Here is a 23,464-nt window from a genome sequence, read left to right on the forward strand (position 1 = left end):
TTTTCTTAAGGCTATGCAATCTTCAGTTAGATGCCCGAAATCCTCATGGTATGCACACCATTTGGACTTATCTTTAGTCCCGGATGGTTTATCATTCTTCCTGGGCCATCTAGCTTTTTCACCTAGATTCTGCATTGCAAGGATCAGTTCATGATTATCAACGGAGAAACAATATTCGGTTTTGAGGATCCCACTTGTCTCTCCTGGATCCTCTTGTCATCCTCTAGCCGGATAAACCTGAGTGCTCGAGTTCTTACTTCATCTAAATTCCTGCATGGTGTCATAACAAGATCATCATAGAATAATGAATCCTTAAGCAGTCCCATTTTGAAGGCTTCAACAGCCGTAGCCATATCCAAGTTGGGAATGTCCAAGGATTCTTTACTAAATTTAGTTATATAATCCCTTAATGATTCATTATGATTTTGAGTTATCCTGTACAAATCGCTAGTTAATTTTTCAAATTTTCTACTACAAGAGAATTGGTTATTGAATAAATTAACTAAATTAGCAAATGAAGTAATAGAGTAGGGGGGAAGACTTAGCAGCCACTTAAGAGCTGATCCAGTTAGAGTGGATCAAATCCTTTACATAGGCATGCTTCCTTCAACTTTTCTGGGATAGGATTGATTTCCATCCTTTCCCTGTATTGTGCTATATGCTCCTCTGGATCCGTTGTGCCATCATACAGCTTCATGGTAGGGATATGGAACCTTTTGGGTACCTCTGCATCACAAATTGGTGGTGCAAAGCGAGATACCTTGTGGCTTCCGTCTGCAATCTCTGGGATAGGCTTGACTACCCCTGGAACACTTGAGATCATGTCCTTTAGTTTCTGCAATTCCCTGGCCATAGCATGATTGGTACCTGTATCCTGCATGAATCCAAGGTTAGTGGTAGGATAATATTTAAAGTGTTACCTCCCATTGGGTTCAAGTTAGGGAATCCATATTGCTGGGATTCTGGAACAACGGAGGGACCAGTGGAAGCAATGGTCTGCATTGGAATGAAGTCCCCTTGATGGACATCTAGACTTCCTGTTTGCAAACTTTTTAGGGATCCTGGCATCTGTAAGGATCCTGGTATCTGGGATGATCCTGGAACGAAGGAGGATCCGTGAACCTGGGATGATCCTGGAACAAAGGAGGATCCTTGGCCCTGGAATGATCCTGGAACAAAGTAGGATCCTTGAAACTGCTGTGCCCCCGGATAGGCTCCCGGATTCATGAAGGATCCCATGTATTGAGGATAGGATCCTATTGGCTGAAAATGTGAATCTGATGTCTGAGTCATTGCTGCCGAGTTGAGACGTGATCCTCTTGACTCCCCTATGATTTGCACGTCGGGGATCCCTGATGGCTGGGAAGTGATCATTGGAGTATCGAAGCTCAAGGATTTGGGCATCAGTGGAGAATGATCCTCTGCCGCTTTCTTTTGTCTTTTGAGATCTCCAATTTCCCTGAGGATCCTTTCGTTAGTTTCATCTTGCCGCTGCATACGATCCTTCATCTGCAAAATTAAAGCAAATACATCACTAGTACTGGGAATAGAAGAATTCATAGCAGAAGAAGATAGAGGTTTAGAGAAAGTGGGAGTTGATCTCTTCTCAGTATTTTTCTGAGATCCTGCCGGTGGAGGAGGCAAGGTGATCTGTGATGAGGTGACTGCAGACATCGCCGTGGACGTGTTCTTCAATGATGAAGCCATGTAACTCTTTGAAATGATTTCGAACAAAAGATTTTCTTATGAATGAAGCACCAATTGCCCCACGGTGGGCGCCAAACTGTTTTGGTCAAAAATCACACAAGGATAATGTAACCAAACTTTATGAAAACGGGTATGATGCTTGGTTAATTATGAAGTAAAGGATCACTTCTGTGATAAAGATGCAAAGACACAATGATTTATACGAGGAAAAAGCCCTTGATCAATGAATGATCTCCGGCATAAAAAACCTCGGGTGATGGCAACTACCGATCACCAACTTCAATATAACAAAAATATGATTACAACTTTGGATGATAATGAGCTGAGTACAAGGATCACTATTGCTTTGGTGTCTAAGTGTTTGAGAGTTGTGTCGTATGTCGTGTGTGTTCCTTCCGAATGAAGAGAAGTGGTATTTATACATGTGTAGGTGACCCATTTTAGGTAACTAAACTAATATTCAGCTCATTACCCCTTTAGAAATAAGATACAATCTAGCCTAAATTGCCGCCCATAAATCAAGCCTAGTTTCCATATCCTGTGCAACGTCTATCTTCGATTAAGCTCTTGCCATAATTGTGAAGACGCGTTCCCTGGATCATGATGTCTAGAGCGTATCCTGCTAGATGTTCCTGCAAAACAATATTGTATTGAGTGGAAATAGCCGTTAGTATGAGGATCACTATAATGTCCCATGATCCTGATCCTGAAGTTCCTGCTGAGGATCACTGTCTGCCAAAGAAACAAGGATCACTGGTTAGGATCATGTGTAAGGATCACCTACAATAAAATCCAGCCCTAACAGACTGGTGTTGATGTTATCATCTTAATCCCCAACTGTCACAAAAGTTAGTAGTCCTGCTCCCAATAAATTGGGAACCATTGTCACATACAATTTCAGAAGGAATGCCAAATCTAGTTATAATGTTTCTCTTAATAAAGGATATAACTTCTTTCTCTCTGACTTGGGCAAAAGCTTCAGCCTCTATCCACTTGGAGAAGTAGTCAGTCATAGCAAGCATGAATACTTTTCCACCAGGTGCCTTAGGGAGCTTGCCAACTATATCCATCCCCCATCTCATGAATGGCCAAGAGGATGGTATAGGATGTAGAAATTCTGTCGGCTGATGAAGGATATTGCTGTGTTTTTTACAAGGATCACACTTCTTAGCATACTCCACAGCATCCCTTTTCATAGTTGGCTAGTAGTATCCTGTCCTTAAGATCCTTGAGAACAATGCCCTGTCCCCAGTGTGGTTTCCACAATCTCCTTCATGGAAGTCTTTTAACACTTCTTGAACTTCAGGATCCTCGATACATCTCAGATATGGTCCTGCAAGAGATCGCTTGTATAGCACATTATTTAAGATTGTGAATTGAGATACCTTAATCCTGAAAGCCCTAGGATTTTCTCCCATAGGAATTTCTCCGTGTTGTAAATATCTCATGATTGGTGATATCCATGATCCTGAATAAGATTGAGTATCCTCACTAGGGATCATTGCAGTATCCTCTTCTATTTCCATGGCCACCTGATTTTCAATAGCAGGAGCTAGGATATGGATGATGGGGATACTTATATCCTCTGGGATCTTCAAAGATGATCCTAGGTTGGCCAATGCATCAGCTTCTGTATTTTCCTCCCTTGGTACCTGTGTTAAACTGAAAGAAACAAAGGAGAGTGCCAATTCTTTGACTATCTCTAAATATTTGGTTAGTTTTTCACCTTTAACAGCATAGGATCCATTAAAGTGATTAGTGATTAACAATGAATCCACGTATACCTCAAGATACCTGATTCCCATATGCTTAGCGATTTGCAAACCAGCAATCAAGGCCTCATATTCAGCCTCTTGTTAGTGGCTTGGAACTCCAGGCTATGGAGTGGGGTATTATGTCCCTGTGGCGATTTTAGTAGTATAGCCAAGCCCTGTGCCTTTGACATTTGAGGATCCGTCAGTTGTAGTATCCAAGGATCCTTGGTCTCTCCAGCTGCTGGACTTCCAATTCGGCTTCCTTTTGTAAATCACTACTGAAATCAGCCACAAAGTCTGCTAATGCTTGAGATTTGATGGCTGTTCTGGCTCATATCTTATATCATGGGCACTAAGCTTTACTGCCCACTTAGCCATCCTTCCGGACATCTCTGGTTTCCTGAGGACATTCTTAATTGGAAAATTAGTTCTAACAACAATAACATGGGTTTCAAAATAATGTCTTAGTTTAGTAGATGCCATAATTAAGTGCAAGAATAAGTTTTTCAAGGTGTGAATACCTGGATTCAGCATCAAGTAAACTCTTACTTACATAATAGACAGGATATTGTGTACCTTCATGATCCTTAACAAGGACTGCACTTACTGCTTTTGAGGATACCGCAAGGTATATAGGATAACACATCTCCTTTTTCTGGTTTCATCAATGCTGGGCTGAGGACATGTATTCTTTTAGGGCTTGTAAAGCATTCTCATGCTTTTCAGTCCATTCGAATTTCTTGTTCTTTCTTAGGAATAAGAATTTCTTTACACTTTCTGAGGATTTGGATATGAAATCTGTTTAGAGCTGCTATCCTGCCTGTTAGCCTTTGCACATCCTTAGCGTTGGCAGGGGATTTGATATTCACCAATGCTTTGATTTGTTCCGGGCTTGCTTCAATGCCCCTCTGGGTTACCATATATCCTAAGAATTTACCTGCTTTAACACCAAAGTGACATTTTGAAGGATTAAGCTTCATGTTATAATTATCAAGGATATCAAATGCTTCCTCCAAGTCCCTTAGGTGATCCTCAGCTTTTTTGGATTTCACCACCATATCGTCTATGTACACTTCCATGGTTTGTCCAATTTGATCTTTGAACATCATATTCACCAGCCTTTGATATGTTGCACCTGCATTTCTTAATCCAAAAGGCATAGCAATATAACAATATAAACCGGTTGGGGTCATAAAAGCCGTATCCTCTTGGTCAGATGGTTCCATCTGAATTTGTTGGAATCCAGATGATGCATCCATAAAGGTTAACAGTTCATGACCCGCCGTTGCATCCACCATGGAGTCAATGTGGGGTAATGGGAAAGGATCCTTGGGACATGCCTTATTCAAATCAGTGAAATCGACACATACCCTCCACTTTCCATTTTCTTTTGAACAACAACCACATTGGCCAGCCATTTTGGATACTTTACCTCTCTAATCATACCTGCTCGAAGTAATCTTTCTACTTCTTCCTGGAAAATGGCATTTCTTTCCGGTGCAAACTTCCTCCTTTTTTGATGGATTGGTTTGATTGACCTGTCAATGCCAAGTTTATGAGTGATAATATCCTTAGATATACCTGTCATATCCTCATGTTTCCATGCAAAGGTAGACTTTCTTCTTTTGAGGAAGGAACTAATGTCTTCTTTCATCTTGCCAAGGATCCCTGATCCGATATAGATTTTTGATTCAGGATCATTAGGATCCAAAAGGATTTCGTCCACATCCTGTTTCTCTCGCCTCCAAGACATTTCCTTGGATGATACTGTAATTGCATGCTCCCCTTGGCTTCGAGGCTGGTTTCCATTGATGGTAGGTGGATGGGACTGCCTTCATATGCGTGTATCCAGGGCCTGCCAAGGATAACATTACAACAAGAAAACAGTCAATAACACAAAATTTTTGATAATTATGTAATCCTTCCACATAAATTGGGAGTTTGATGTCCCCCAGGGTTTTCTTAGTTTCGCCACTAAATCCCACAAGCACGGAGGATCTTGGAGTGATGTCTGATTCAGGAATACCCATTTTCTTCAGAACATCAAGCTGGATAATGTTTACTGAGCTTCCTCCGTCAATAAGGATCCTGCGGACAAAATGGTTAGAGATAAAGAGGTATGACTAAACTATCATGATGAGGATCCTGATGTTAATGCGATCATCCTCATCAAAGGTTATCGCTTTTCCTTCCGAGACACTTGATGTTCGAATAGGCTTTCTCCGTTATCCATTTTTAGCTTCCTTGGCATGCCTTTTAGCTGCTGAGAAGGATGTACCAACATGTTTTGGTCAAAAATCACACAAGGATAATGTAACCAAACTTTATGTAAACGGGTATGATGCTTGGTTAATTATGAAAGTAAAGGATCACTTCTGTGATAAAGATGCAAAGACACAATGATTTATACGAGGAAAAAGCCCTTGATCAATATATGATCTCCGGCATAAAAAACCTCGGGTGATGGCAACTACCGATCACCAAACTTCAATATAAGAAAAAATGATTACAACTTCGGATGATAATGAGCTGAGTACAAGGATCACTATTGTTTCGAGTGTCTAAGTGTGTGAGAGTTGCGTTGTATGTCGTGTGTGTTCTTCCGAATGAGGAAGAGTGGTATTTATATGTGTGTAGGTGACCTATTTTAGGTAGTTAAACTAATATTCAGCTCATTACCCCTTTAGAAATGAGATACAATCTAGCCTAAATAGCCGCCCATAAATCAAGCCATGTTTCCATATCCTGTGCAACGTCTTTCTTCAATTAAGCTCTTGCCATAATTGTGAAGACGCGTCCCTTGATCATGATGCTTAGAGCGTATCCTGCTAGATATTCCTGCAAAAATAACATTGCATTAAGCGAAGATGATCGTTAGTATGAGGATCCTATAATGTCCCATGATCCTGATCCTGAAGTCCTGCTGAGGATCACTGTCTGCCAAAGAAATAAGGATCACCGGTTAGGATCACGTGTAAGGATCACCTATAATAAAATCCAGCCCTAACAATTGCCCCCAAAATATAAAGAGTTTATTGTAAATAAACGAATTATATTTTGCTCTGATCTTATCTCCAACGGGACTATTCGGATAACTAGCCGTTATAAGCGGACTAGCCGTTGTGATCATTACGTCACAGATGTGACAATCCCTGCAAATCATGATTATAAATAGGAGATAGGGTTAGGATCACTCTGCATTTAAATTCGAAATATCTTCCCTTTATAATTGCTACCGAGGATTGACCAGGTACTCTCTTCTTCTTTCTTTCCTTTCTTCCTTCTCTTGCTCTGTTTTTTTTTTTTGCTTTTATTCTGTTTCCGTCCCGTCACAAATATGTTGCTCCGGAATTCTCCACACAAGGATTCCAAGAAGGATAGTCCCTTAAAAAGCCAGGGGATTATCAAGGATTCTCCTACGGAGAGGTGCTGCTTTACTGATGTTCACATAGACAAAATTCGTCATTGCTTTCCGGCGAACGCTATTTTCAAGTCCTTCACACCTACCGCTCTGAGTGACTCTGTTTCGGATACCTGGGTGGCTTTTCCTGCTACTCCATTCACCATAGGGTATTCATATCCTTTTCCATCGTTCACCCAATCTTTCTTTTCCTTAACCGGCATCTCATATATTCAAGCTATGCCGATGATCTGGAGGGTTCTGTATACCTTTGAGAGGATCATCGAGCAGGAAGGGATCGATCTGGGGATGGCGGAGTTAGCTGAGTTTTACGATCTCACCACCTTTGGTTCTCACCGGTATTTGTTGAAACGGAAAGCCGGGGAGGATCACCCTGTCTTCAAGGTTACTAAGAACGATACAAACTGGAAGCGTCGCTTTTTCTTTGTTAGGAGGGATTCCATCCCAGATGGGAAGGATCTGCCCAAGGAATGGGCCACTCATGGTAGGATAGAGGATCCTCGAAGGATCACTATCAGCCCTGTCTCATATAATGAGGATCACTAATATCTCTTTTTATCTCTTGTGCAGCTATATCCATTGCTCATCTGAAATTAAGCCCTGCTGCAAAAGAGAGAGTCCTAGCTTTTAAAAAGCTTAATCCTGAAATCAGAAGTTTCCAAGTCACCGTCCAAGATTCTCAAGAAGTATCCTCTGCATCTGCCACTATGTCAAGTAAGTATCCTTATAGAAAATAAATTAAATGTAGGATTGTTTGATTAATAAAGCAACTTATCTTGTTTTTGATTGTGTAGGTGCTGGAAAGTCCGCCAAGTCTGTCAAATCTGCCTCCAAATTTGGGATAAGTGATCTTGCCAATGTCACATCTTCAAAGAAGAAGGCTCCTGCTGCCAGTCCTTCAGTATCAGCTCCCAAAGCACCTATTCGAGGCAAGGGGAAGAAGAGGAAGACTACTGAAGATCTACAAGGATTTCCCCTCCTCCGTCAGCAATTCCTTGATTCTGTCAACGAGGTTAGGATCACTGCCCCTGTGGGTTATCCTGATGGTTTTTGAGGATCACCTGTGTCTGATGTCATATCTTGTTGTTTTTGCAGAAACTTACTGAAATAGAGACTTATGTTAACCACGTTGAAGATCAGGATCACCAAATTGCCGACCTCCACCAGATGGGTGCACTGAAGGATCTCAAGATAGCCGATCTCGAGAAAGAGCTCCGGGCTACCAGGGATGAAGCTGTCAAAGCATTGATCAAGTTTGACTACGAGAAGCATGATATTACCCAGGATGCTAAGGTTTCTGCTGCGATAACCATGTACAAGATCCAGCTGCAGATGGCTGCAGAGGCTCAAGATCCTTCCTTTGACAAAGGTACATGGGACGTGGAAGCTTGGAAGGCAAGGCTGGCAGAGTTGGAGGATGATGATGATGCTGAGGATATCCCTATGCTTGAAGGTGGAGATGCTGGTAAGGATCAGGGTGAAGCTAGTGGAGCTGGTGGTGATGGTGCAGCGAAGGTTTGAGCTGCAAGATTGGGCGATGATGGATATTTTTGACTAGGCCGGAGCCCAATTTTTTAGGTTTGGTAATAGTTTTTTGTGGTTGTTGATGGTTTGAGACAATTATGGTTTGTAATCTCTGAACAATAGTTTTTAGGGTTAAGGATCCTGGATCCTTAGAACAATAGGTAGGATTGCAAAAGGTGGAGGGATCCTCTGTTTGGGGATGAAGCCTTTGTGATCCTGCCGCTTTTACTTTCCTGCACAATGCTAAGACCGCATAGACAATGGACACCCTTTGCCAACCCATGTGGACGGGCCACGTTTTGCTGGTAGAAATGTGGGTTGGCAATTTTGACAACTTTTTGAAAGGGTTAATGATCCTTTTGTTTAATAATATAACTTAACTTTTCTGGCTTATCTCGTGTTGTTATCCTTATCTTCTTGTTTCTTAGTTGTTTTTGTAGTATATTTGTTTTAAAATGGCAAGAGTTGAAAATATGTTATCCCAATTTAGGATATGATCCCAGATCAAATATCCTGATATTGAAAATTTTCGAAGTACTTTAGTTCAAGGATCATAGGTTTGGTTGTCAAAGTATAAGGGTCGGTTAGGATAATGAGTATAATCAAAATAGTCAAGGATCATTCCTGAGGACCCAAGTTAGGATCCTAACCTTCAATCGGGATAACCATAAGTAGAACTTTTAATGGATATTAAGGATTAAGGATCCTTAATTGTTTAACTTCGAAAACCTGAAAAACGGAACATAACTTGGGACTAAGCCAATGTAAGAGATAAATTAGCAACTGGGGACATGCCCAAAGGATAACCGAGAATGATCCCGGAGGATCACTGGGGACAAGCCCAAAGGATAACTGGGGATGATCCCGGAGGATCACTGGGGACAAGCCCAAAGGATCGTATGTAAACTGGAGTATGGCCCTTACTGGCGACTATCCAAACTTAGTGACATGAAAATGTCAAAACCTTAGCTAACGTGAAAACGTTAGAAACCTTAGGAACGGATGTATGGTACGTCTACCATTATACGTAGGATCCTAAATATAGCCAGTACGATGAGGTTGTCAGCCCCGGAAGTGGGTACTGGTCCCAAAGACGTGAACTATATCAGGATCATCGTGCGCTGCTGGCGGAAACTGGGGATAATCCCAAGGATAACTGGGGTTGGACCCGAGGATCTGCGGTGCTTTTGAAGATCTTTTGACGATATGCTGAGGATACCTGAACTATCATAACTCAAATGTTTTGTGAGTAGAGGATGAAGGATACAGGATCCTTATCCTTAGGTAAAAAGTAAGGAAAATGCAATAGTTTTAAGATAAGCATATTACCAGAGTAAGGATCACTGACATCATTGGGATCCTTCGAGGATACTTCAGTGTGAGGATCACATGCTTGAGGGATCATGTTCACATAAAGTATCTCTTTAAGTGAACAGCATTCCAGGCTCTTGGTAACAAGTTTCCTTCCATAGTTAGCAATCTGTATGCCCCCTTTCCTGCTTCAGCTTCAATTAAGTAAGGGCCTTCCCATTTTGGTGCTAACTTCCCGTCAGCAGGATTGATAGTATTTTGAAATGCTTTTCTCAACACCATGTCTCCGACTTGGAACTTCCTTATTCTGACATTTTTGTTGTAGGCACCAGCCATTCTTTGTTGGTAGCTTGCCATCCTTATCCTAGCTAGATCCCTGATTTCCTCAATAGTATCCAAATCCTGAGCTAGGATTGTAGCATTTTCTTCAGGATCACGAGCACTTGTTCTAGCAGTTGGGATCACCATTTCTGTTGGGATCACTGCTTCTGCCCCAAATACTAAAGAGAAAGGTGTTTGACCAGTGGCATTCTTGGGAGTTGTCCTATCAGCCCATAGCACATAAGGTAACTCTTCTGCCCATTTCCCCTTCTTGGATCCTAGCTTCTTCTTCAGATTGTTGATGATGATCTTGTTGGATGATTCTGCTTGACCATTGGCTTGTGGGTGAACTGGTGTTGATGTGATCATCTTGATTCCCCAACTGTCACAAAAGTTAGTAGTTCTGCTTCCAATGAATTGGGAACCATTATCACATACAATTTCAGAGGGAATGCCAAATCTAGTTATAATGTTTCTTTTGATGAAGGATATGACTTCCTTTTCTCTGACTTGGGCGAAGGCTTCAGCTTCTATCCATTTAGAAAAATAGTCAGTCATGGCAAGCATAAATACTTTTCCACCAGGTGCTTTAGGAAGCTTGCCCACTATATCCATTCCCCATCTCATGAATGGCCAAGAGGATGGTATAGGGTGTAGTAGTTCAGCTGGTTGATGAAGGATATTGCTGTGTCTTTGACAAGGATCACATTTCCTGGCATATTCTACAGCATCTCTTTTCATGGTTGGCCAGTAGTATCCTGTTCTAAGGATCCTTGAGAATAATGCCCTGCCCCCAGTGTGGTTTCCACAATCTCCTTCATGGAAGTCTCTCAACACTTCTTCAATTTCAGGATCCTCAATACATCTTAAGTATGGTCCTGCAAGGGATCGTTTATATAGCACATTATTTAAGATTGTAAATTGAGATACCTTGATCCGGAAAGCTCTAGGATTTTCTCCCATTGGAATCTCTCCGTTTTGCAAGTATTTCATGATTGGTGAGACCCATGATCCTGAATAAGATTGAGCTTCTTCACTAGGGATTATTGCAGTATCCTCTTCTATTTCCATGGCCACTTGATTTTCAATAGCAGGAGCCAGGATATGGATGATAGGGATACTTATGTCTTCTGGAATTTTCAAGGATGATCCTAAGTTGGCCAATGCATCAGCTTCCGTGTTATCCTCCCTTGGTACCTGTGTTAAGCTGAAAGAAACAAAAGAGAATGCCAATTTTTTGACTATCTCTAAATATTTGGTTAGTTTTTCACCTTTAACAGCATAGGATCCGTTAAAGTGATTGGTGATCAATAATGAGTCTACATATACTTTAAGATATTTTACCCCCATATCCTTAGCAATTTGCAAGCCAGCAATCAAGGCTTCATACTCAGCCTCATTGTTAGTTGCTTGGAACTCACAGGCTGTGGAGTGGGGTATTATGTCCCCCTGTGGCGATTTTAGTAGGATCCCGAGCCCTGTGCCCTTGACATTTGATGATCCGTCAGTGTGTAATATCCAAGGATCCTTGGTTTCATCCAGCTGCTGGACCTCCAATTCTGCTTCTTTTTGTAGATCACTACTGAAATCAGCCACAAAGTCGGCTAAGGCTTGTGATTTAATGGCTGTTCTTGGTTCATATCTTATATCATGGGCACTAAGCTTCACTGCCCACTTAGCCATTCTCCCTGACATCTCCGGTTTCCTGAGGACATTCTTGATTGGAAAATTAGTTTTAACAACAATAGTATGGGTTTCAAAATAATGCCTTAACTTAGTGGATGCCATGATTAATGCAAGAATAAGTTTTTCGAGGTGTGAGTACCTGGATTCGGCATCAAGTAGACTTTTACTTACATAGTAGATAGGATATTGTGTACCTTCATGATCCTTGGCAAGGACAGCACTTACAGCAGTTGAGGATACCGCCAGGTATAAGGATAACACATCTCCTTTTTCCGGTTTTGCTAATGCTGGTGCTGAGGACATATATTCTTTAAGGGCTTGTAAAGCCTTCTCATGCTTCTCAGTCCATTCAAACTTCTTATTCTTCCTTAGGATATCGTAGAATTCTTTGCATTTTTCTGAGGATTTCGATATGAACCTGTTCAAAGCTGCTATCCTGCCTGTCAGTCTTTGAACATCCTTGGCATTGGCAGGAGATTTGATATTTATTAATGCTTTGATTTGTTCCGGGCTTGTTTCAATGCCCCTCTGGGTTACCATGTATCCTAAGAACTTTCCTGCCTTAACACCAAAATGGCATTTCGAAGGATTAAGTTTCATGTTGTAACTATCAAGGATATCGAATGCTTCTTCCAAATCCCTTAGGTGATCCTCAGCTTTCTTTGACTTGACCACCATGTCATCTATGTACACCTCCATAGTTTTTCCAATTTGATCTTTGAACATCATATTCACCAGCCTTTGATATGTTGCACCTGCATTTCTTAGTCCAAAAGGCATGGCAATATAACAATACAAACCTGTTGGGGTCATAAAGGCTGTATCCTCTTGGTCAGATGGTTCCATCTGAATTTGTTGGAATCCAGATGATGCATCCATAAAGGTCAACAGTTCATGCCCCGCCGTTGCATTCACCATGGAGTCAATGTGGGGTAATGGGAAAGGATCCTTGGGACATGCCTTATTCAGATCAGTGAAATCGACACATACCCTCCACTTTCCATTTTTCTTTTGGACAACAACCACATTGGCTAACCATTTTGGATACTTTACCTCTCTGATCATACCTGCTCGAAGTAGTCTCTCTACTTCTTCTTGGATAATGGCATTCCTTTCTGGTGCAAACTTCCTCCTTTTTTGATGGATTGGTTTGATAGACCTGTCAATGCCAAGTTTGTGAGTAATAATATCCTTAGATATACCTGTCATATCTTCATGTTTCCAAGCAAAGGTAGATTTTCTTCTTTTGAGGAAGGATATCATGTCTTCTTTCATCTTGCCAAGGATCCCTGATCCGATATAGATTTTTGATTCAGGATCACTAGGATCCAAGAGGATTTCGTCCACATCCTGTTCCCTTGCCTCCAAGACGTTCCTCGGAGGATACTGTAATTGCTATTGCTCCCTTGGCTTCGAGGTTGGCTTCATAGACGAGGTATAACAATCCTTAGCCTCCTGCTGATCACTGTCGATCTTGATTATCCCCCATAGGCTAGGGAGCTTCACACATTGATGGTAGGTAGATGGGACTGCTTTCATATCATGTATCCAAGGCCTGCCAAGGATAACGTTGCAACAAGATAAACAGTCAATAACACAAAATTTTTGGTAATTATGTAATCCTTCCACGTAGATTGGGAGTTTGATGTCCCCCAGGGTTTTCTTCGTTTCCCCACTGAATCCTACAAGCACGGAGGATCTTGGTGTGATGTCTGATTCTGGGATTCCCATCTTCTTCAGGACATCAAGCTGGATAATGTTCACTGAGCTCCCTCCATCAATAAGGATCCTGCGGACAAAATGGTTAGAGATAAAGAGAGTGATAACTAAACTATCATGGTGAGGATCCTGAATGTTGATGCGATCATCCTCATCAAATGTTATCATCTTCCCTTCTGAGACACTTGATGTTCTAATAGACCTTTCACCATTGTCCATTTTTGATTCTTTTGCATGTCTTTTGGCCGCCGAGAAGGATGTACCACAGATGTCTGATCCTCCGGATATAAAGTTGATCACTTGTGCATTTGCCGGAGGTGCTGGAGCTTTTTCGGGGATCCTTTCAGGATCCTGGGTCCTTTGCTTTTTTCTCCCCAACAATTCTTTTAGATGCCCCTTGCTTAATAGATATCCAATCTCTTTTCTTAAAGCTATGCATTCTTCAGTTAGATGCCCGAAATCCTCATGGTATGCACACCATTTTGACTTGTCTTTAGTCCCGGATGGTTTATCATTCTTCCTGGGCCATCTAGCTTTTTCACCTAGATTCTGCATTGCAAGGATCAATTCATGATTGTCAACGGAAAAACAGTATTCTGAGATTGGAGGATAATCTTCATCATCTTCTTCTTGGTCAACAGCATGCACATTCTTGTTCTCATTTCTATGGTAGGATTTGAATTTGTTGTTCTTGAAGGAGGATCCTTGCTTCTCCTGTTTTGAGGATCCTACTTGTCTCTCCTGGATCCTCTTGTCATCCTCTAGCCGGATGAACCTGAGTGCTCGAGTTCTTACTTCATCTAGATTCCTGTATGGTGTCATAACAAGATCATCATAGAATAATGAATCCTTAAGCAGTCCCATTTTGAAGGCTTCAACAGCCGTAGCCATATCCAAGTTGGGAATGTCCAAGGATTCTTTACTAAATTTAGTTATATAATCCCTTAATGATTCATTATGGTTTTGAGTTATCCTGTATAAATCGCTGGTTAATTTTTCAAATTTTCTGCTGCAAGAGAATTGGTTATTGAATAAATTAACTAAATTAGCAAATGAAGTAATAGAGTAGGGGGGAAGACTTAGCAGCCACTTAAGAGCTGATCCAGTAAGAGTGGATCCAAATCCTTTACATAGGCATGCTTCCTTCAACTTTTCTGGGATAGGATTGATCTCCATCCTCTCTCTGTATTGTGCTATATGTTCCTCTGGATCCGTTGTGCCATCATACAGCTTCATGGTAGGGATATGGAACCTTTTGGGTACCTCTGCATCACAAATTGGTGGTGCAAAGCGAGATACCTTGTGGCTTCCATCTGCAATCTCTAGGATAGGCTTGACTACCCCTGGAACACTTGAGATCATATCTTTTAGCTTCTGCAACTCCCTGGCCATAGCATGATTGGTACCTGTATCCTGCATGAATCCATGGTTAGTGGTAGGATAATTATTTTAAGTGTTACCTCCCATTGGGTTCAAGTTAGGGAACCCATATTGCTGGGATTCTGGAACAACGGAGGGACCAGTGGAAGCAATGGTCTGCATTGGAATGAAGTCCCCTTGATGGACATCTAGACTTCCTGTTTGCAAACTTTTTAGGGATCCTGGTATCTGGAAGGATCCTGGTGTCTGGGATGATCCGGGAACGAAGGATGATCCTTGAACCTGGGATGATCCTGGAACAAAGGAGGATCCTTGGCCCTGGAATGATCCTGGAACAAAGGAGGATCCTTGGCCCTGGAATGATCCTGGAACAAAGTAGGATCCTTGAAACTGCTGTGCCCCCGGATAGGCTCCTGAATTCATGAAGGATCCTATGTACTGAGGATAGGATCCTACTGGCTGAAAATGTGAGCCTGATGTCTGAGTCATTGCTGCCGAATTGAGATGCGATCCTCTTAACTCCCCTATGATTTGCACGTCCGGGATCCCTGATGGCTGGGAAGTGATCATTGGAGTATCGAAGCTCAAGGATTTGGGCATCAGTGGGGAATGATCCTCTGCCGCTTTCTTTTGTCTTTTGAGGTCTCCAATTTCCCTGAGGATCCTGTCATTAGTCTCATCCTGCCGCTGCATACGATCCTTCATCTGCAAAATTAAAGCAAACACATCACTAGTACTGGGAATAGAAGAATTCATAACAGAAGAAGATAGTGGTTTAGAGAAAGTGGGAGTTGATCTCTTCTCAGTATTTTTCTGAGATCCTGCCGATGGAGGAGGCAAAGTGGTTTGTGATGAGGTGACTGCAGACATCGCCGTGGATGTGTTCTTCAATGATGAAGCCATATAACTCTTTGAAATGATTTCGAACAAAAGATTTTCTTATGAATGAAGCACCAATTGCCCCACGGTGGGCGCCAAACTGTTTTGGTCAAAAATCACACAAGGATAATGTAACCAAACTTTATGTAAACGGGGTATGATGCTTGGTTAATTATGAAAGTAAAGGATCACTTCTGTGATAAAAGATGCAAAGACACAATGATTTATACGAGGAAAAAGCCCTTGATCAATGTATGATCTCCGGCATAAAAAACCTCGGGTGATGGCAACTACCGATCACCAACTTCAATATAAGAAAAATATGATTACAACTTTGGATGATAATGAGCTGAGTACAAGGATCACTATTGTTTCGAGTGTCTAAGTGTGTGAGAGTTGCGTTGTATGTCGTGTGTGTTCTTCCGAATGAGGAAGAGTGGTATTTATATGTGTGTAGGTGACCTATTTTAGGTAGTTAAACTAATATTCAGCTCATTACCCCTTTAGAAATGAGATACAATCTAGCCTAAATAGCCGCCCATAAATCAAGCCATGTTTCCATACCCTGTGCAACGTCTTTCTTCAATTAAGCTCTTGCCATAATTGTGAAGACGCGTCCCTTGATCATGATGCTTAGAGCGTATCCTGCTAGATATTCCTGCAAAAATAACATTGCATTAAGCGAAGATGATCGTTAGTATGAGGATCCTATAATGTCCCATGATCCTGATCCTGAAGTCCTGCTGAGGATCACTGTCTGCCAAGAAATAAGGATCACCGGTTAGGATCACGTGTAAGGATCACCTATAATAAAATCCAGACACCACAGATGTCTGATCCTCCAGAAATAAAGTTTGATCACTTGTGCATTTGCCGGAGGAGCTGGAACTTTCTCAGGGATCTTTTCAGGATCCTGAGTCCTTTGCTTTTTCTTTCCAACAATTCTTTCAAATGCCCCTTTATCAGCAGATATCCAATTTCCTTTCGTAATGCGATGCATTCCTCTGTCAAATGCCCAAAATCTTCATGGTATGCACACCACTTTGATTTATCTTTAGTTGCGGCTGTTTTGTCATTTTTTCTGGGCCATCTGGCCTTTTCTCCTAGATTCTGTATTGCAAGGATTAGTTCATGATTATCAACGGAAAAACAGTATTCAGAAATTGGAGGATAATCTTCATCATCCTCTTCTTGGTCTACAACATGCACATTCTGATTGTCAGTTCTGTTATAGGATTTGAATTTGTTGCTTTTGAAAGAGGATCCTTGCTTTTCTTGTTTTGAGGATCCTACTTGTCTCTCCTAGATCCTTTTGTCATCCTCTAGCCGGATGAACCTGAGTGCCCGAGTTCTTACTTCGTCTAGGTTCCTGCACGGTGTCATAACAAGATCATCATAGAACAATGAATCCTTAAGCAATCCCATCTTGAAGGCCTCAACAGCTGTGGCCACATCCAAGTTAGGAATGTCCAAGGATTCTTTACTAAACTTGGTTATATAATCCCTTAATGATTCATTATGACCCTGTGTTATCCTATATAAATCACTAGTCAATCGTTCAAATTTTCTGCTACAAGAAAATTGATTATTGAATAAGTTAACTAAATTAGCAAACGAAGTAATAGAGTAAGGGGGAAGACTTAGTAGCCATTTAAGAGCTGATCCAGTAAGAGTGGATCCAAATCCCTTGCACAGGCATGCTTCCTTTAACCTTTCTGGAATAGGATTGATCTCCATCCTCTCCCTGTATTGTGCTATGTGTTCCTCAGGATCCGTTGTACCATCATACAGCTTCATAGTAGGGATATGGAATCTTTTGGGTATCTCAGCATCACAAATTGGTGGTGCAAAACGGGATACCTTATGGCTTCCATCTGCAATCTCCGGGATAGGTTTGACTACCCCTGGAACACTTGATATCATATCCTTCAGTTTTTGTAGTTCTCTGGCCATAGCATGATTGATACCTGTATCCTGCATGAATCCATGGTTAGTGGTAAGAGAATTATTAAAAGTGTTACCTCCCATCGGGTTCAAGTTAGGAACATTGGATGTGAATCCATATTGCTGGGATTCTGGGATGATTGATGGACCAGTGGAAGCAATGGACTGCATCGGAATAAAATCTCCTTGATGGACATCTGGACTTCCTGTTTGCAAATTCTTCAAGGATCCTGGCATCTGAAGGGATCCCTGAATATGGGATGATCATGGAACTAAGGAGGATCCTTGAACCTGGGATAATCCTGGAACGAAGGAGGATCCTTGAACCTGGGATAATCCTGGAATGAAGGAGGATCCTTGAACTTGGGATGATCCTGGAACGAAGGAGGATCCTTGAACCTGGGATAATCCCGGAGCGAAGGAGGATCCTGAGTTCATGAAGGACCCCATATGCTGAGTATAGGATCCTGCCGGTTGGAAATATGATCCTGATGCCTGAGTCACTACTGCTGGGCCGAAATGCACTCCTCTTGATCCACACATGTGTTGAACGTCTGGGACCTCTGATGGCTGAGAAGTAATCATCGGAGTATCAAAATTCAAAGATTTGGGCATTAGTGGGGAATGATCCTCTACCGTTTTCTTTTGCCTTTTGAGATCCTCGATTTCCTTGAGGATCCTGTCATTAGTTTCATCCTGCTGCTGCATACGATCCCTCATCTGCAAAATCAAAGTAAATATATCACTAGTACTGGGAATAGAAGAAGTTAGAGCAGAAGATGATGGTTTAGAGGAGATAGGAGTTGGTCTCTTCTCAGCATTTTTCTGAGATCCAGCTGGTGGTGGAGGCAAAGGTGGAATGCCATTAGATGAATTGACTGCAGACATCGCTGTGGAAGTATTCTTCAACGATGAAGCCATGCAACACTTCCGGAATGATCACCAACAGAAAAACTTTCTTATGAATGAAGCACCAATTGCCCCACGGTGGGCGCCAAACTGTTTTGGTCAAAAATCACACAAGGATAATGCAACCAAACTCTTTGTAAACGGGGAATGATGCTTGGTATGATGAACAAAGATAAGGATCACTATAATGAAAATTGCACAAGTGACACAAGGATTTATACGAGGAAAAAGCCCTTGATCAATGAATGATCTCCGGCATAAAAAACCTCGGGTGATGGAAACTACCGATCACCAAACTTCAATATAACAAACAAAGTTTACAACTTCGGATGGTAACGAGCTAGGTACAAGGATCACTATAGTATCGTATGCTAGAGCGTGTGAGAAATGTGTCGTGTCTTCCGAATGTTCAAGAGTGCCATTTATACAAGTGTGTGTGGTTCTATTTTAGGCAAATCACCTAACTACTAGCTCGTTACCCCTTCAGAAATAGAAGTAAATTTAGCCTAAATAATCGCCCTTGAATTGTGCTGAGTTCCCATATTTGCCATAACGTCCATCTTTGATTATGCATGTGCGAGATTATCGTGACAGATTCCTTGTTTACGTTGCTAAGACCGGATCCAACTCGTAATTCCTGCAAGATAATATTAAGTCCAAAGAGAACAGTCGTTAGTATGAGAATCCTTGGAATGATCCGTGATCCTGATCCTGGAGCTCCTATGAGGATCACTATCTGCCAAAGAAACAAGGATCACTTGTTAGGATCATATGTTAGGATCATATGTAAGGATCATAGGTCATAAAAATCCAGCCCTAACACTGGTAATGCTAGTATGGGTGCATGGGTCAATCTTTGCTTAAGGATTCTAAAAGCTTCTTCTTGTTTTGGTCCCCATTCAAACTTAACAGATTTACAGGTTAACTTAGTTAAGGGAATGACTTTTCTAGAAAAATTCCGAATAAATCTTCTATAATAACCGGCCAATCCTAAGAAACTTCTAACCTCGGTTGGTGACTCAGGGGTTTTCCATTTGGTAATCGCCTCGATCTTTGTTGGATCCACATGAATTCCTTCATGGTTAACTAAATGTCCAAGAAATTGTACCTGTTCTAACCAAAATTCGCACTTTGAAAACTTAGCGTAAAGCTTTTCCTTTCTTAATAGACTTAAAAGTAAGTGCAAGTGCTTTGCATGCTCTTCCTTACTCTTAGAGTAAATTAGAATATCATCTATGAAGACAATTATGAATTTATCCAAATATGGCTTACATACTCGGTTCATCATGTCCATAAATGCAGCTGGGGCATTGGTTAAACCAAATGGCATGACAGTAAATTCATAATGACCATACCTTGTTCTGAATGCGGTTTTAGGAATATCCTCTTCATGTACCTTTAATTGATGATATTCTGATCTTAAATCGATTTTAGTGAAAAATCAAGCTCCTTGAAGTTGGTCGAACAGATCATCGATCCTCGGTAATGGATACCGATTCTTAATCGTGACTTTGTTCAATTCACGGTAGTCAATGCACATACGCATTGATCCATCCTTCTTTTTAACAAACAATATCGGTGCTCCCCATGGCGATGAGCTTGGTTGTATGAATCATTTCTCCAACAATTCGTCTAATTGTTTCTTCAGTTCCTGCATTTCAGCGGGTGCCAAACGGTAAGGTGCTTTGGCAATCGATGCTGTTCCTGGTAGTAGATGGATTCTGAATTCAACTTCCCTATCTGGCGGTAGTCCTGGTAATTCCTCTGGAAAGACATCTGAAAACTGGGACACTACTGGAATGTCTTTTAATTCTTTTCCTTTAGTGTTAGTGATTATAGAAATCAAATACACTATAGATCCTTTTCTTATATAGCTTGCAGTTTTCATCATAGAGATGAATTTAGTGGATCTAGATGATTTATCTCCTTTAATTGTGATCTTGTCACCCTTTGGTGAATTTACTTGAATTGACTTTTGATCACATAAAATACTGGCTTTATTAGCTATTAACCAATCCATTCCTAACACAACATCAAATCCTGCCAGATTCATTGGGTAAAGGTTTGCAATAAATTTTTGATTAAAAGTTTCTATTCTTGCTCCCTGCAAGATTTCAGAAATCCTAATGGTTTCTCCATTTGCTGTCTCTACTAGACATTCTTATGGTAGTTTAGTTAATGATTGATTTAGGAATTTGCAAAATGAAGTATTAATAAAACTTTGGTTTGCACCAGAGTCAAATAATACTTTAGCAAAAATATCATTAACTAAAAACGTACCAGCTATGACGTCTGGGATCATCTTGGCTTCATCTGCAGTTAGAACAAATGCTCTAGCATTTTTAGGGTTCTTGTTGTTTGCAGCTGGAGCCAATTTCGGGCAGTTTGGCTTGATATGACCTTTTTCTCCACAATTGAAGCACATTCCATTACTGGTTTTCCTCTTGCAATCTTCTTCCTTGTGTCCTGGTGCCTTACAGTAATTGCAGTGAGTGGAGCATCTTCCAGAATGTTTCTTCTTGCAGATCCTGCAGTATGGTGCAGAGGTAGAACCTACATTCCTACGGTTGGAATTCCCAGAACAGAATTCGTGAGTAAGCCTTTGGGTTAGGTTTCTCCTCTGGTCTTCTTCTCTAGTTCGCACTAGTTCATCAGTCAAGGTATTGGCTAGTTCTACAGCTTCTTCTATGGTTTGGGGTCTAGCTGCCTTGACTACATGTCTAATCTCTCCAATTAATCCCCAGATATAACGGGAGATTAATACCGGTTCAATGATGCAAGGGTTGGTACTATTCTAGCATATTCAAAGAATGTGGTAGTGTAACCTTTACTGTCTACCCCGGTCATTCTAAGATTCAGAAACTTATTTGCTATCTGTTCCTTTTCATTGGGAGGGCAAAACTTTCTTTCTACCATATTTTTGAACTCCTTCCATTCCATGCTATAGACTCTATCACTTCCTCTTGACTGGAGGATAGTGTTCCACCACTCTAGAGCTGCATTCTTAAATAAATTAGAAGCAAACATTATCCTATCTTCTTCGGCACACTTGCTTATATTCAGAACAGCTTCAGTTTTCTCTATCCAGCGTAGAGCTGCAATGGGTCCTTCATTACCCGAGAATTCTATTGGTTTACAGGACCAGAATTCTTTATAAGAACAACCATATGGCATGGTTCTTCTTCTTTTAGGAATGGGCGCTTGAAGTACGGGTCCATTGTTTACGCTGTGTTCTGGTTCGATTGGTCGCTTACTGCTTTTATTATTCGCTTCTTGAACCGTTTGAATAATAAATGGCATTGCATCTATAATTCCTTGTGCCACTATGTGCTGAACGGCACTATTATCCAATTGGTTTCCATTGTTGTTAAGATTCTCGTTATTCAGATTATTGTTATTTGAGTGGTTGTCGTTCTGAATATTATCATTCTGGTTTTCCTGATTCACTTCGTTGTCCATCTGAATTTTAAACATTTACCAAATATTAATATCACAAATAATATTTGAATATAGCCAATCACATGTCACACACTTTTGGTCAAAAGCGTCGAGCATTGCGACTTTTACTCTATTCATATATTATGCATCTATTACACACCAGTACTGAAATTAAAATTACAATACCGACTGAAATGTAAAGCTACAATACTAGTAATATGCATCCGTAGTTTTTTTTCTAACACATACACACATATATTATTATTATATTATATTTTATTATTATTACTTATCGTTTCTGCCATCACATTCACTGATATGGATTCATCCAAAAATCCATATTGCGCTCGTCGTATTTCCATACGAGACACTCTCCCACCTGTCTCATTCTCTCACTGCTCTCTAAAATTTCCTCACCGAAAGTCCTAAGTTCTTGTACGTTTTCTGCACTCATTGGGGGTGCAGGTTCTAGGACTGGGTTTGGAATCTGGGGTGCAGGTTCCTGGTACGGGGCATGGTATGGGTAGGGATTCTCTAAGATCTCCCTAATGTATGCATCATTAACGTAATAGGGATCTTGAGGATCTAACCCTGGGTAGGCTCCTAGGTTGGGCATTGGCACATTTTCCTGTATTGGGTTTTGTTGCACATAATCCCTAATATCGTCCCACCAGGGGTCATAATTGTTTGGATCTAGGGGATTCGGTGCAGGTACCCTAGGTATCTCCTCCGGGTTGTAATCAGGCATTTCTATTTGGTTTTCAGGGTTTTCTAGCTCCATGGGTTGGTCAGAAATCGGTGGTTGTGGTTAGGGTGCTAGCATTTGCTCCAGGTTTGGGTCAGCTACAGTGGTTGCTAAAATATGGATATTGGCTATACCCCTATTGAGCATATCCTGGGCATAGGCATCGGTTTCTCTTTTAGCTGCGGCTAACACTCGCTGTTCCTGCAACTTTTTCATACGTTTCCTACGCTCGTGTGCTCCCCTACTGAACCATCCCCCCTTTTTCTGAGGAAATGGCTCTTCAGATTGAGCCTTAAACACAAAGATTCCTTCTTCCGTATCAGCAGAGTACCCTGAGAGGGTAGGCTGAGAAGAGGAGGTGCCTTCGCTCCTAGGCGAACCAGACAATTGACGATACGCGTCAGATGGTCCTTGGTCGCTCATACTGTAAACTAACAGATAGTCAGATAACACATAACAAGAAAATACAATTATGCACGTATTTCCGTAATTTATTTCCTAACACTTTGAATTTTGATGTCAGCGGAACACTTCTGTGGCTGAATCAGTGGCATAGCTCTGATACCACCTTCTGTCGCAGCACCCGATCCCTAATCCCCGGGAACGGGCGGCCGCGAGCCAGTTTCGGTGGTATCACGTTATTAACCAATTTGGCAGCGGAAATTTTCATCAGGACCGTAGTTAGGAAATATTGAATCAGAGTAAACCACCACATTTTATAATATT

This window comes from Helianthus annuus, chromosome 8 (genome assembly GCF_002127325.2).
Source record: "Helianthus annuus cultivar XRQ/B chromosome 8, HanXRQr2.0-SUNRISE, whole genome shotgun sequence".
NCBI lineage: Eukaryota > Viridiplantae > Streptophyta > Magnoliopsida > Asterales > Asteraceae > Helianthus > Helianthus annuus.